At 42.4% G+C, this 12,915-nt stretch overlaps 2 protein-coding genes across 4 annotated transcripts in view; one reads left to right on the forward strand and one right to left on the reverse strand.

Moving 5' to 3' along the window:
* The window catches only part of LOC145932644 (fibroblast growth factor receptor homolog 1), a 44,421-nt gene that overhangs the window by 22,123 nt on the left and 9,383 nt on the right, over positions 1 to 12,915 (reverse strand). The window contains exon 1 of one of the 3 annotated variants that reach the window (XM_083031752.1): positions 5,627 to 5,690. The exons of the other annotated variants lie outside the window; for them this stretch is intronic. The gene's annotated coding sequence lies outside the window, so the exon portion shown is untranslated. Of the gene's footprint in view, positions 1 to 5,626; positions 5,691 to 12,915 lie in introns of those variants that run through there. 3 annotated transcript variants of the gene reach the window in all.
* Ets96b (ETS variant transcription factor Ets96B) overlaps positions 1,964 to 12,915 on the forward strand; it is a 92,029-nt gene continuing 81,077 nt past the window's right edge. Inside the window, exon 1 of the mRNA XM_083031756.1 lies at positions 1,964 to 3,229. The gene's annotated coding sequence lies outside the window, so the exon portion shown is untranslated. The remainder of the gene's footprint in view (positions 3,230 to 12,915) is intronic.

Here is a 12,915-nt window from a genome sequence, read left to right on the forward strand (position 1 = left end):
GAAATATCATGTTACGTGGCGACGCCTGTGATTGGCGGAGATAATGGGACGACGCTGAACCGGCCGAACAGACGCGACTCCCCCTCCTCCCCCAAGGAGTCAGTTCCTTCGTGTAACTCGCGTAATCGTGACGCGTTAACCTTGAGCCGGGAGAAAAAGGTTCGTATAATTCCATTTATCTCATGTGATGTACATATTTAGAGGGATGCAGTCGTACATTCGTGTTTCGTATCCCGTGCAAACGTTAATATTCCGCGCAATAATCGCGTCGCATCTACCCCGATAATTCGGAAAGAAACTCGTTATAATTCGATCTGTAGCACGTCGTACTGATATATTTATCGAGAGCAAATGTAGCGCGTCAACGAGAGAACAATTTATCGTTTCGACCGCTGTCGAGAATAATAGTCGCGAAACAAGGTAAACGATTATTTTCAAATCTCCGTACTATTCACTTGCACCGAAATATCATGTTACGTATCGACGCCTGTGATTGGCGGAGATAATCGGACGCCGCTGAACCGGCCGAACAGACGCGACTCCCCCTCCTCCCCCAAGGGGTCAGTTCCTTCGTGTAACTCGCGTAATCGTGACGCGTTAATCTTGAGCCGGGAGAAAAAGGTTCGTATAATTCCATTTATCTCGTGTGATGTACATACTTAGAGGGATGCAGTCGTACATTCGTGTTTCGTATCCCGTGCAAACGTTAATATTCCGCGCAATAATCGCGTCGCATCTACCCCGATAATTCGGAAAGAAACTCGTTATAATTCGATCTGTAGCACGTCGTACTGATATATTTATCGAGAGCAAATGTAGCGCGTCAACGAGAGAACCATTTATCGTTTCGACCGCTGTCGAGAATAACGTCGCGAAACAAGGTAAACGATTATTTTCAAATCTCTGTACTATTCACTTGCACCGAAATATCATGTTACGTGTTGACGCCTGTGATTGGCGGAGATAATCGGACGACGCTGAACCAGCCGAACAGACGCGACTCCCCCTCCTCCCCCAAGGGGTCAGTTCCTTCGTGTAACTCGCGTAATCGTGACGCGTTAACCTTGAGCCGGGAGAAAAAGGTTCGTATAATTCCATTTATCTCGTGTGATGTACATATTTAGAGGGATGCAGTCGTACATTCGTGTTTCGTATCCCGCACAAACGTTAATACTCCGCACAGTAATCGCGTCGCATCAACCCCGATAATTCGGAAAGAAACTCGTTATAATTCGATCTGTAGCATGTCGTACGGATACATTTACCGAGAGAAAATGTGGCGCGTCAACGAGAGAATCATTTATCGTTTCGATCACTGTCGAGAATAACGTCGCGAAACAAGATAAACGATTATTTTCAAATCTCCGTACTATTCACTTGCACCGAAATATCATGTTACGTGGCGACGCCTGTGATTGGCGGAGATAATGGGACGACGCCGAACGGACGCAACTCCCCCTCCTCCCCCAAGGCGTCAGTTCTTCCGTGTAACTCGCGTAATCGCGACGCGTTAACCTTGAGCCGAGAAAAAAGGTTCGTATACTTCGATTTATCTCGTATGTCGTATTTAGAGGGATGCAGTCGTTGTACATTCGTCTTCGTGTCCCGTGCAAACGTTATTAATACTCCGTACAGTAATCGCGTCGCATCAACCCCGATAATTCGGAAAGAAACTCGTTATAATTCGATCTGTAGCACGTCGTACGGATATATTTACCGAGAGAAAATGTAGCGTATCAATAAAATAACCATTAATCGTTTCGACCGCTGTCGAGAATAATAGTCACGAAACAAAGTAAACGATTATTTTCAAGTCTCTGTATTATTTACTTGCACCGAAATATTATGTTACGTGTCGACATCTGTGATTGGCGGAGATAAGCGGACGACGCTGAACGGACGCGACTCCCCCTCCTCCCCCAAGGCGTCAGTTCTTCCGTGTAATTCGCGTAATCGGGACGCGTTAACCTTGAGCCGGGAGAAAAGGTTCGTATACTTCGATTTATCTCGTGTGTCGTACATATTTAGAAGAATGCAGTCGTACATTCGTGTTTCGTATCCCGCACAAACGTTAATACTCCGTACGGTAATCGCGTCGCATCAACCCCGATAATTCGGAAAGAAACTCGTTATAATTCGGTCTATAGCACGTCGTACGGATATATTTACCAAGAGAAAACGTAGCGCGTAACGAGAGAACTATTTATCGTTTCGATCGCTGTTGAGAATAACGTCGCGAAACAAGGTAAACGATTATTTTCAAATCTCTGTACTATTCACTTGCGCCGAAATATCATGTTACGTGTCGCGCCTGTGATTGGCGGAGATAATCGGACGCCGCTGAACCGGCCGAACAGACGCGACTCCCCCTCCTTCCCCAAGAAGTCAGTTCTTCCGTGTAATTTGCGTAATCGCGACGCGTTAATCTTGAGCCGGGAGAAAAGGTTCGTATACTTCGATTTATCTCGTACGTCGTATTTAGAGGGATGCATATACATTCGTCTTCGTGTCCCGTGCAAACGTTAGTATGCGCAGTAATCGCAGCGCGTCAACCCCGATAATTCGGAAAGAAACTTGTTAATAACTACTACTTCAAGCGTCTCGACGCGATGATTGACGAAGATGCTCGAAGGACGCCGAACATTCGTGTTCGCCCCGCACAAACGTTAATACTCCGCACAGTAATCGCGTCGCATCAACCCCGATAATTCGGAAAGAAACTTGTTATAATTCGATCTGTAGCACGTCGTACGGATACATTTACCGAGAGAAAATGTGGCGCGTCAACGAGAGAACCATTTATCGTTTCGATCGCTGTCGAGAATAACGTCGCGAAACAAGGTAAACGATTATTTTCAAATCTCCGTACTATTCACTTGCACCGAAATATCATGTTACGTATCGACGCCTGTGATTGGCGGAGATAATCGGACGACGCCGAACCGGCCGAACAGACGCGACTCCCCCTTCCCCCTCCACCCCCAAGGAGTCAGTTCTTTCGTGTAACTCGCGTAATCGTGTCGTGTTAACCTTGAGCCGAGAAAAAAAAGTTCGTATATTCCGATTTATCTCGTGTGTCGTACGTATTTAGAGGGATGTAGTCACTGTACGGAAGTGAAGTATGTGAAAGTGAGTGAATAGTGTCGCGCATCATCGAGGGAATCATCTATCGCTTCAATCATCGACGAGAGAGAGGGAGAGATGGACGATCGCCATTTCCGAAGCCAAGGTAAACGGTTATTTTCAAATTTTCATCGTTTATTTTACTGTGCTCTGAAATATATCTCGAAAACGTAAACATGTCTCATTGAATACTAAATAAAGCATCTCTCCGAGTGGATAAAAATATTTGAGATCGACTCGAAATCGTCAGTGAAATCTCGCGTTTACTTTAATACAAATATATATGTATTTTCGCAAGCGTGTAAAAGTTTATCCTTGATCGAAAGTGGACTCGCCTTCCGCAACAACGCGACGATCTATCTCGAAAACGTATATATCTTCACTTCGCCCCGTATTTGGCTAGTACTGGCCATGTCAGGATCGCGATCACCGTGCAACGATACGCAGCCTCGTGATATGCATAGCGATACTCATTGCGAGACGTGCGACGCTTCCGCGAGCAGTGAAACAGCGGGGGCGGAGTGGGGGGTGAACGTGGAGAAGGGGGAGGGGGGAGAGAGTCGGCCGCGTTCTTGTTTACACGTGTCGCGCGCGCGGCGACGAGCTCTTCTTTATTTAATATCTCGTTCGAAAATTGGAATGTGTTGTGTTTCCTTGTCCTACCCGTCCGTCGAGTGTATTACGTATTTACTTCTCGAGACAGGTACATATGTATGTATGTACGTCGCTCATTTCGAAGCAAGCGGTCGACAAAGCGAGGTCGACGAAAGATCTCGTGAAATATTCATGATTCGGCGCGCGATTTACAGTGTTTATCTCGACGGGAGAATACCCGGCGATCATTGATGATTTCATGAGATGAAGGCGCAAGAGGTACGAAAAACTTAAAAGATACTCCACCGACGTGAATAATAATAAGAGGCGCGAGGTACGTGCGATGCATTTCGGAGGGAGGACACGCGAGATCGGCAGAATGGGGAAGTGTATATACGCGCACGATGTTGGAATATTTATTTATTAGAATCGAGGTGTACGGTGAATTTTTATTTATACGCACGATACGTTCTTATGAAAAATTCCTCCTTCTTTCTTCGAGATGATTATCGATTAACGGAAAATATTTGTCGGTCCTTTTCTCCCATTTATTTAAGCTGCAAAATTTATTATCTATATATACTTTATCAATAGTATAAAATCAAACAAATAATAGGTATTCTAGTATTTAAACAGGCCTTGTGTACGACATAAAGTAAATGATATATCATACTCGTGACGATAAGACGATTCAAGTTCAAGATATAGATCAAAGTATCTCGAAAATAGAAAAATTTTATTTGTATATTAAATAAAGATGTTAAATAAAATTATAACGATAACTGAAAAGTTCGATAAACCTTTTACAAACTTTAAATTCACCGCTCTTGCCTAAAATTTGAGTAAACAGTCGATTTTTATATAAAGCAAATATTTGACCATTTAGTCGAGAAGAGGCAGTTCTCTTCAAGAGATTTCCATTACGTTGAGAGTCACTGAGCGTCTTGAAGAGACGATCCTTAGGCCGTGGAAACGGGCTTTTTTTCCTTTTTCTTTTTTTTGCAATTGTCGCCACCGTGACACCGGGTCGCTCGTGTTTCGAAATTCATTTTACGTGCGGAGGCGCCGTCGCCACGAGTTTCGTTTCAGGGAAGTGTCTTTGCGACCGCGGGGGCCCGGGGCCCCCCCTCGGCCCCCTCCGCTCGAAACATCTGCTCGTTGTCAAGCGGCTAGGAAGACTTTTTTTTAATCGCGGGGGCTTTGGCGGAACAGAGCGCGCCTTATGCCTGTAAGTACTGGAAAAAAAGACGTATAAATCACGCCGTTGTGTGTCGCGATGCAATTTCGTGTCTGACTTAATTATTACTAGTGTACTCGCTGGTAGGAGAAACGTAGGAAGAAAAATCAGAATCGTTCGTCGTGTGCGTATTCAGTAAATTTATTATAACTCTCACTTCACGCAAATATACACGGAGAGAATTTTCTCTTAGAATTTACCCTGAAAATCATGGTAATCGTGGGACAATACGGTATGGAAAGAATTTTATGAGAATTTCTCTGATTAATATTTATCACAATAAAAATATTAATATTTTTATCATTTAATCAGAGAAATTCTCATAAAATTCTTTCCATACCGTATTGTCCCACGATTACCATGATTTTCAGGGTAAATTCTAAGAGAAAATTTCTGTGTACATAATTGTAATTAAAAAAAAAATTGTCAAGAGAGTCCCAACTCATTTATCTCTCTTTATACAAATTATTTAGATACACGTCGATATCTCGAGCTTACTTTGTATTGTGTAAGAAAATATTTGTCGCGGAAAACTCGTCTCTCTCGGGTACACTCGCTCGTATATATTTTTAAACGCGACTCAACGATGCGTCTCGTAAATACGAAGCGAGTGGCGAACATAGCGGATCGCGGTGTGCGGAGAACGCGTAATACGCTAGCTATACTACTTACAAATTGCGTGCCTTCGCGTTCGCGTCGTCGTCGGTCATCGTAGGGGCGGCTCTGAATACGGTTCCCGAGTACGGTACATTTCGTACCGTACGTTTCGGTCGGTCGGCTTTTTCTCGATTCGGTGCTCCGCGCCGCGAACACTCCGCACTGCCACTAAATACGCCGACCGATCTCCGTAATGGATGGTTTCCTGAGCAGACGACGGTGGACATGCGAGAGAGAGAGCGACGATACAGAGAGAAGGAGACAGAGAAAGAGAGAGAGAAATCGTCTCTTGACCCGAGGGGTCTCGAGAAGGACACTATGATAGAAAGAAAGAGAGCAGAGAAGAGCGGTATTTGCTTGTCATAGGCTTATCCTTTTTTTTTTTTGGAAATTTTCCAACAATCATCCTGCGCGATCGCTTCTAACAGCTCGCGAACAGCTGATTGTCAGATTTGCGCAAATCGTGCCTCTTGCGAAAGGACTCTTATTACGAGGATTATCCGCGCTAGAATATTATTGCGTCTTCATCGTCGTTATATTTCACCTCGCTCTTTGTAGTCGATAGTCGGCCGACTGGTTTTATTGGCGGTTTCTCAAAGAGAGGTGCGAAGCCGCCGATCCTTATGCGCGCACGCGAGATTTAACGCGACTTAGCGACGCGTTGGCGTTGTTCTTGACCCAACGGAACAATGCACGGAATCGGTGAACGACCCGGCATCGCGTAATCGCGAGAGATCGTGAATTACTCCTCGAAGCGCGAATAAATTGAAGGATTAATGAGCCTTATCGGAGCGTGGATAAAAATCTCGATTTCTTTTGCATAATTGTAATACGCGAGAACGTCTTTTTCGATTAAGCGGTTTTTTTTTTTTCGTCTAAATCCATGACTCAATAATTATCCTAATTATCGACGCGCCATTCTTTATCAGTTTTATTTCAGAATTTGTCTAAATTATAAGAATGCATTCTACGTGCGTGTGCTAAATAATTAATACACGCGGCGAGATAAGTAGACGCGGGATTTTTTGTCTTTTTTTGAACGCGTTTAATGCCATCCTTTCGAATGGATTCCGGGAAAACAACAGAATGAATTACGAAAACGGCGACGCACGTGCATCGCTTCCGGCGTCGCGGCGAATCGCTACGTATTTCCGCCGACGCGACATCGGGGGTAACACAAAACGTACACGTACACTTTTCTGAATTACGTGAACGCATTTACAATGCCCCGATGCGAGATCGTTGGTCGATAAACAACGGCCTCTCCTTGTTTAAGCTGTTTCGCCGAATCTTCCCGTGGAATCTCGAGAAGCGTCGAGGCTATATGCGAGGCTGAAGTCAATCGAATTGAATCGAATCGATCGCGCACAATCGGCGGAATTAAATAATTTTTAACAATAAAGACTTCAAACACCGCCAATTATCTTGTCGGGGCCAATCTCGCTTGCACAGAGAATTTCTCCCTCTCCTCTCCCTCTTCTCTCATTATCACCCGCGGCACCTTGTTTCAAGCGATAGAATTGAAATTAGGTCGAAATTGGCTCAGAATGAGCCCACATGCTACGCAAGTACCAAGACTCTCCTCCTCGATGTAACGTTACACAATGAACGATTCATCGTTTCAGACACAGTCCGGTCGCGATGTGCCGAGAGCATACAAACGATTCACATATAGAAGTAACGTTTTTCGTGGGAAAAACCCTGGGAAAAATCGCGCCAAGTCGAACCACGTGTATCTACACAGAGAGAATTTTCTCTTAGAATTTATCCTGAAAATCATGGTAATCGTGGGACAATGTGGTATGGAAAGAATTTTATAAGAATTTCTGATTAATATTTATCGCAATAAAAATAATATCTATTACAATAAAATATTATATGTTTGATTAATTTTACTACGCAGTTTAGTAAAATTAATCAAACATGTTTTATATTTTATTGTGACAGATTATTTTTATTGTGATAAATATTAATCAGAAATTCTTATAAAATTCTTTCCATACCACATTGTCCCACGATTACCATGATTTTCATGGTAAAGTCTAAGAGAAAATTCTCTCAGTGTAAATTTAAATGCATTGATGACGCGTTTATCTTCCCAAATTATACACGTCGCTTACACAAAATCGCATTCGAACATATCTGTATATTGGGGTGTGTGAAGTTGGCACCCCTATGTTATGCTATCATAGTTCTGTTAAGAGTTCTGAGTTGAGAGATTTAGAACCATAGGAAGAGTTCTTGATAATTTTTAGAAATAGTTCCGGTCATTACGATAACGAAAATCAGTTTCAAAAATTAGGGGTGCCAACTTTACATTTTTTTACACATCGAGTTCCAATAGTTTTGAGCAGAGTTTTAAGGTTCTTTTAAATAGTTATATAGTTCCTGATTATTTTTTGAAAGAGTTCTGCAATTTTAGATAAAAAATGCAAAACTCTTTAAAAAAATAATCAGGAACTATGTAACTATTAAACAATTTAAATTTACTCACCTCACGGTTGCTCCTTTGTTGCCCGATGCCTCCCCGGGCCTCCTTCTCGGAGAAGTTTCGAAACACTTGCATTCGCGTTATTTTTTTTTCGTTCGCAACGTGCGGCGACGCCCGAGTTTTAGCTATCACAATCTTCGTTTCGATAAAACGCGAGACTCGCGAGAGCTTATTCGCGCGCGAATAAAACCGAAGCTCCATTTTCGCGTGGCCGCTTTTTCCAAGACCCACTTTTCGCAGGGGCTTATCGAACGAAGATGATCAAGAGAGCCACTTGGCCGCGACGCACTCAAGTCGCCCAAGGATGCAGCGAGACGAACATTGAGCGAGATTCACGATCGACGAGATCAATTTCACGTGTGCGATTGCGATTACGATGTCGGTACGCGCGACGCGATCGGATTTATACGACAATTAACCGCCAAAGGTGCTAATTAATACACTCGTCCTTTCGCGGACCGGCAAGAAGCGCGCAACCGTTGATGACGAAGGGAGCTTTCCAGCAACGACACAGTGCGACACAGAGTATCATTCTATCTTCTTTCGATACGAGTGAACAACAAAGATAAAATGATACGAATGTATTAATTAACGTCTTTGGTGGTTAATTATCGTATAAATCCGATCGCGTCGCACGTACCAATATCGTAATCGCGATCGCACGCGCGAGATTGATCTCGTCGGCCGTGAATATCGCTCAATATTCGTCTCGCTTGCGTCCTTGCGAAGTCGCTCTCTTGATCATCTTCGTTCGATAAGCCCCTGCGAAAAGTGGGTCTTGAAAAAAGCGACGACGTGAAAATGGAGCTTCGGTTTTATTCGCGCGCGAATAAGCTCTCGCGAGTCTCGCATTTATAAAAAAAGTAACGCGAGTGCAAGTGTTTCGAAACTTGTACGAGGAGGAGGTCCGTGGAGGCATCGAGCAACAAAGGAGCAACCGTGAGGTGAATAAATTTAAATTGTTTAATAGTTTTATAGTTTTATAGTTCCTGATTATTTTTTGAAAGAGTTTTGCAATTTTTATAGAGATAAAAAAACACTTTCAATATTGAAGATATTTTTAAAATATCAAGTTCTGGTGAAAGACGTTAGAGTTCTGAATCGAACTCGTTAAGACAAGAAAAAACATGAAAACCGCATGGCTCTAACTATTATAGTTTCCGAGATGTCGATTTTTTAAAATTAATTTACTTTTACGAAACATTTCGAAAGAACAAAATTACGAGTTCTGGTCGAAAATGCTGGAGTTTTGAATTGTACACGATAAAACAAGAAAAAAAAGTGAAAACCGCATAGCTCTACCTGTTATAGTTTCCGAGGTATTGATTTTTTTAATTTATCGGAACGTAGTGCGACGTATGTCAAGTCGACGTATGACATATGTGAACAGTGCCGTAACTAGGCAGGGGCAACAGGGGCACAGGCCCAGGGCCCAGAACAAAGAGGGGGCCTTGAAATGAAACTGAACAAAAAAATTGTTCAAATATAATAATATTTTCAAATTTTTAATTTTAAATTGGAGAAGAACGATTATCCAATTTTTCCATAATTTCGATTGAATATAATATTGTTAAAGATATTAATTATGATGATATAATCAATTTGCTGCAATGAAAGAAAAGTGCAATTAAAATAATTATTTTTATTTATAAATATGAAATAAATATGAATGATCTTATATATATCTTATCTTATTTCTTGTGTCCAAATTATTTATAAACAATTGTTACATCGTTTTCGTTTTATTATTTTTCCCCCAAAATAATTAAGGGATTGAAAAATAAAACCTTGCCCAGGACACATAAAAAGCTAGTTACGGCACTGTATGTGAAGGTACGTTTTTTTATCTAAAAATTGCAGAACTCTTTCAAAAAATAATCAGGAACTATATAACTATTTAAAAGAACCTTAAAACTCTGCTCAAAACTATTGGAACTCGATGTGTAAAAAAATGTAAAATTGGCACCCCTATTTTTTGAAACTGATTTTCGTTATCGTAATGACCGGAACTATTTCTAAAAATTATCAAGAACTCTTCCTATGGTTCTAAATAACTCGGAACTCTTAACAGAACTATGATAGCATAGGGGTGCCAACTTCACATACCCTGTATATATTGTACGATAAATTTAGCACTTGAGGTATTGTATAAACGTTCTTTTAAATGGAGAATGCTTTAAATTTTTATTCTATATAATTATAATATAAATTTCCAAAATTTTCTCACAGAGAGAGATTTTTGTTCTACAATAAATATAGCCTAGATACGAAATACGACGTGCGATCTATTTTAGAAATGTTTTGGCCGTCGACGTGCCTCATTCGTTCTCGGCCAATGGAAACGACACGTATCCGCTGTCGAATCGATAAATCTCGATTCGCTTCTCGACTGCGCCCTGGCGCCAAATTATTTTCGACACAAAGCGCGGCCCTTGTTTTCTCGCGATTCCACGAAATCTGTCACGCGTCCTCGTTCTAATTATCATCCGTCTTATTATATATCTCGAGATATATGTTATTTATTAAAGTACAATAGAATTTTGCGTAAATTTATGAAGATCAATCAATGGCACATCAAAATGAAATTTGTCACCCTCGAAAAATTCGCAATTAATTAGCACAATTCGTAATTTCACCACGATATAATAATAGGCCGCGATAGCGATGAATGGTCGGTTTGTCTCACTTGTACATACATACGAATCGTGAATCAATTCGGCGCGTATCGTCGAGGTCGGGGAATACGCTCTCTCTCTCTCTCTCGCGTTTAATTGTGGACGGTCGTGAGTTATTTTTGACTGTCGGTAGTGTCAAGGCGCGCGGACCTTAAGATTGGCTGTATTACGTCGTGGTTACGCCGCGTCGTAGTATATTTCTTAATGTTATTATCGCATAAACCAATCCGTATCGACTCTCGCAGCGATGATCCCAAAGATGAGATCCGGAAATAAAAATTCTGTTTCCTCGATTTCTTCTAGCGCGAAAAAAATCTCTCTGCTCCAATCAAGTGTGTCCGGTCGTTCCTGATTTTTTTTTACGACAATCAATCGTAGGACAGGTTGCCTTTTTCGTAACGAGGCCTTGTTCATTTCGCGCGATTCGCCTCGTCGTGTCGGACGATTATACCGATTGCGCGTCAGACTGGGACCACCATCGCGATGTGGTTTGTGCAACGAAAACTGGTTTCTCTCTCTTTTTCTCTCCGAACGTAAATACGGACGCGTTGCATCTCTCTTCTCGGTGGCGGAAAGCTGGCGGCATGTCGAGATAAGCGCGCGCGAGCAGAAGGATTCGGTAGATAGTTGTTGCGATGTAACGAGACGGCGGTGTGCTCTCGCGATTAAATCTGGAGATTGAGACCGCGAGGTATATTCAACTCAATTGCGCCGAACAAACTCGTTCCGCGAAAGCGACAAAGTTAACCGCGCGAGATAAACAAGGCGATAGTCATCTAAATATGTTGGGCGAGTGTTGAAAATATAGGTTGATTTATGAGAATTATTCGAAGAGAGAAAAAGGCAGAGAGGGTGAAATGCCCCAGAGAAGAAATTTACATTACGTACGTCTCTCATTACAACGCGCGCGCGGGCATCGCTTGAACGATAATTAAAAAATAGTCCAACCGCCATTAAAACATATATATGTCGATGATGTACCATCGTCGGTTAACAATCGCCCGAGGCGAGTTTGCTGCGTTTATGTTACGTTACGTCACTTTGCACACCTGCGGGTGTCCGCTCGAGGGGTCCGGCGTAAAAACGCGACTAACATCGTTACGTTTCCCCTTGTATATCCATTAGCATATCCGATTCGCAATCCTCGCTGGAACGAGATAATTAGAAAAGATTGCGCGTTCGTCTCGCACGCGGGGTCGAAACAACACCTCGAGGATGTCGGTTTTTCTGCTTAATTTCCGCGCGCCCCCGGTTTCCCCTTCCGCGTATAAAACTTGTAATTTCTGTTCGATGGATGTCACGCTCGGTCGTAAAAAGAGCGTTGCGCTTACCGATCCTTGATCGGAGGCGAGTGCTTCGCGTTGTAATGCGTTTGTAACACGATTGACGCGTCCTTGACGAGGAAAGAATTCAATCATCGCGCAAGTTCTTGGAATTTTTATAAAATATATATCATTCAAGCGATAACGAAAAATTTCGAAAATGATTGATGTAGGGATTTTCAAAAAGCGAGATTCTTGGAATAAATAACGAAACGATCGATCGTTGGTTTGTTTGCGATGCAGTAGCGGATAAATAATTCCTCGCACATGCCACGGAAGGAAAGGATACGATCCGAACCCTTCTCTCGAGCTGGCTTCATCGCCGATAAAATCTCACTAAGCCGCGGACACGGAGATCCTCGTTTAAGAAGAAAAATCTGGTAGTCTCGTGCGTCGTTATTCGATGGCCTATCGAGATTAGGGGGAGAAGGCACGATTTCCCGAAGCAGAACGGTCTCATTATTTCGTGGCAACGACTTCCACCGGCGATCATTACGCTCCGTAATGATGATTAATGAACGGGGGTTTACGCGCTTTATCGTATTTAGAAAACATTGTAGTATACGAGGAGAGAGAGAGAGATAGAGAAACCGACATTGTTTCTACCCGTAGCAAATCACGAATCGTTCTTACGTCGCATAAATTAATTCCTTAATCGCTCCGTGATTAACGCGATTCGTTTCGTATGAAATTACGAGCGCTCGATGCGTAACGTAGCTGAAAGTGTATCTCGCGTGAGTGTTTTTTTTTTTTTTTTTTTAATACAGGCGTAGCTGAACTTACAATTTTCTACCAACTTTTAGAACTCGGTGGTAG

The sequence above is a fragment of the Prenolepis imparis genome, unplaced genomic scaffold (genome assembly GCF_030444845.1).
Source record: "Prenolepis imparis isolate NDT839.2.m4 unplaced genomic scaffold, iyPreImpa1.0 SCAF_2, whole genome shotgun sequence".
In the NCBI taxonomy this organism is placed as follows: domain Eukaryota; kingdom Metazoa; phylum Arthropoda; class Insecta; order Hymenoptera; family Formicidae; genus Prenolepis; species Prenolepis imparis.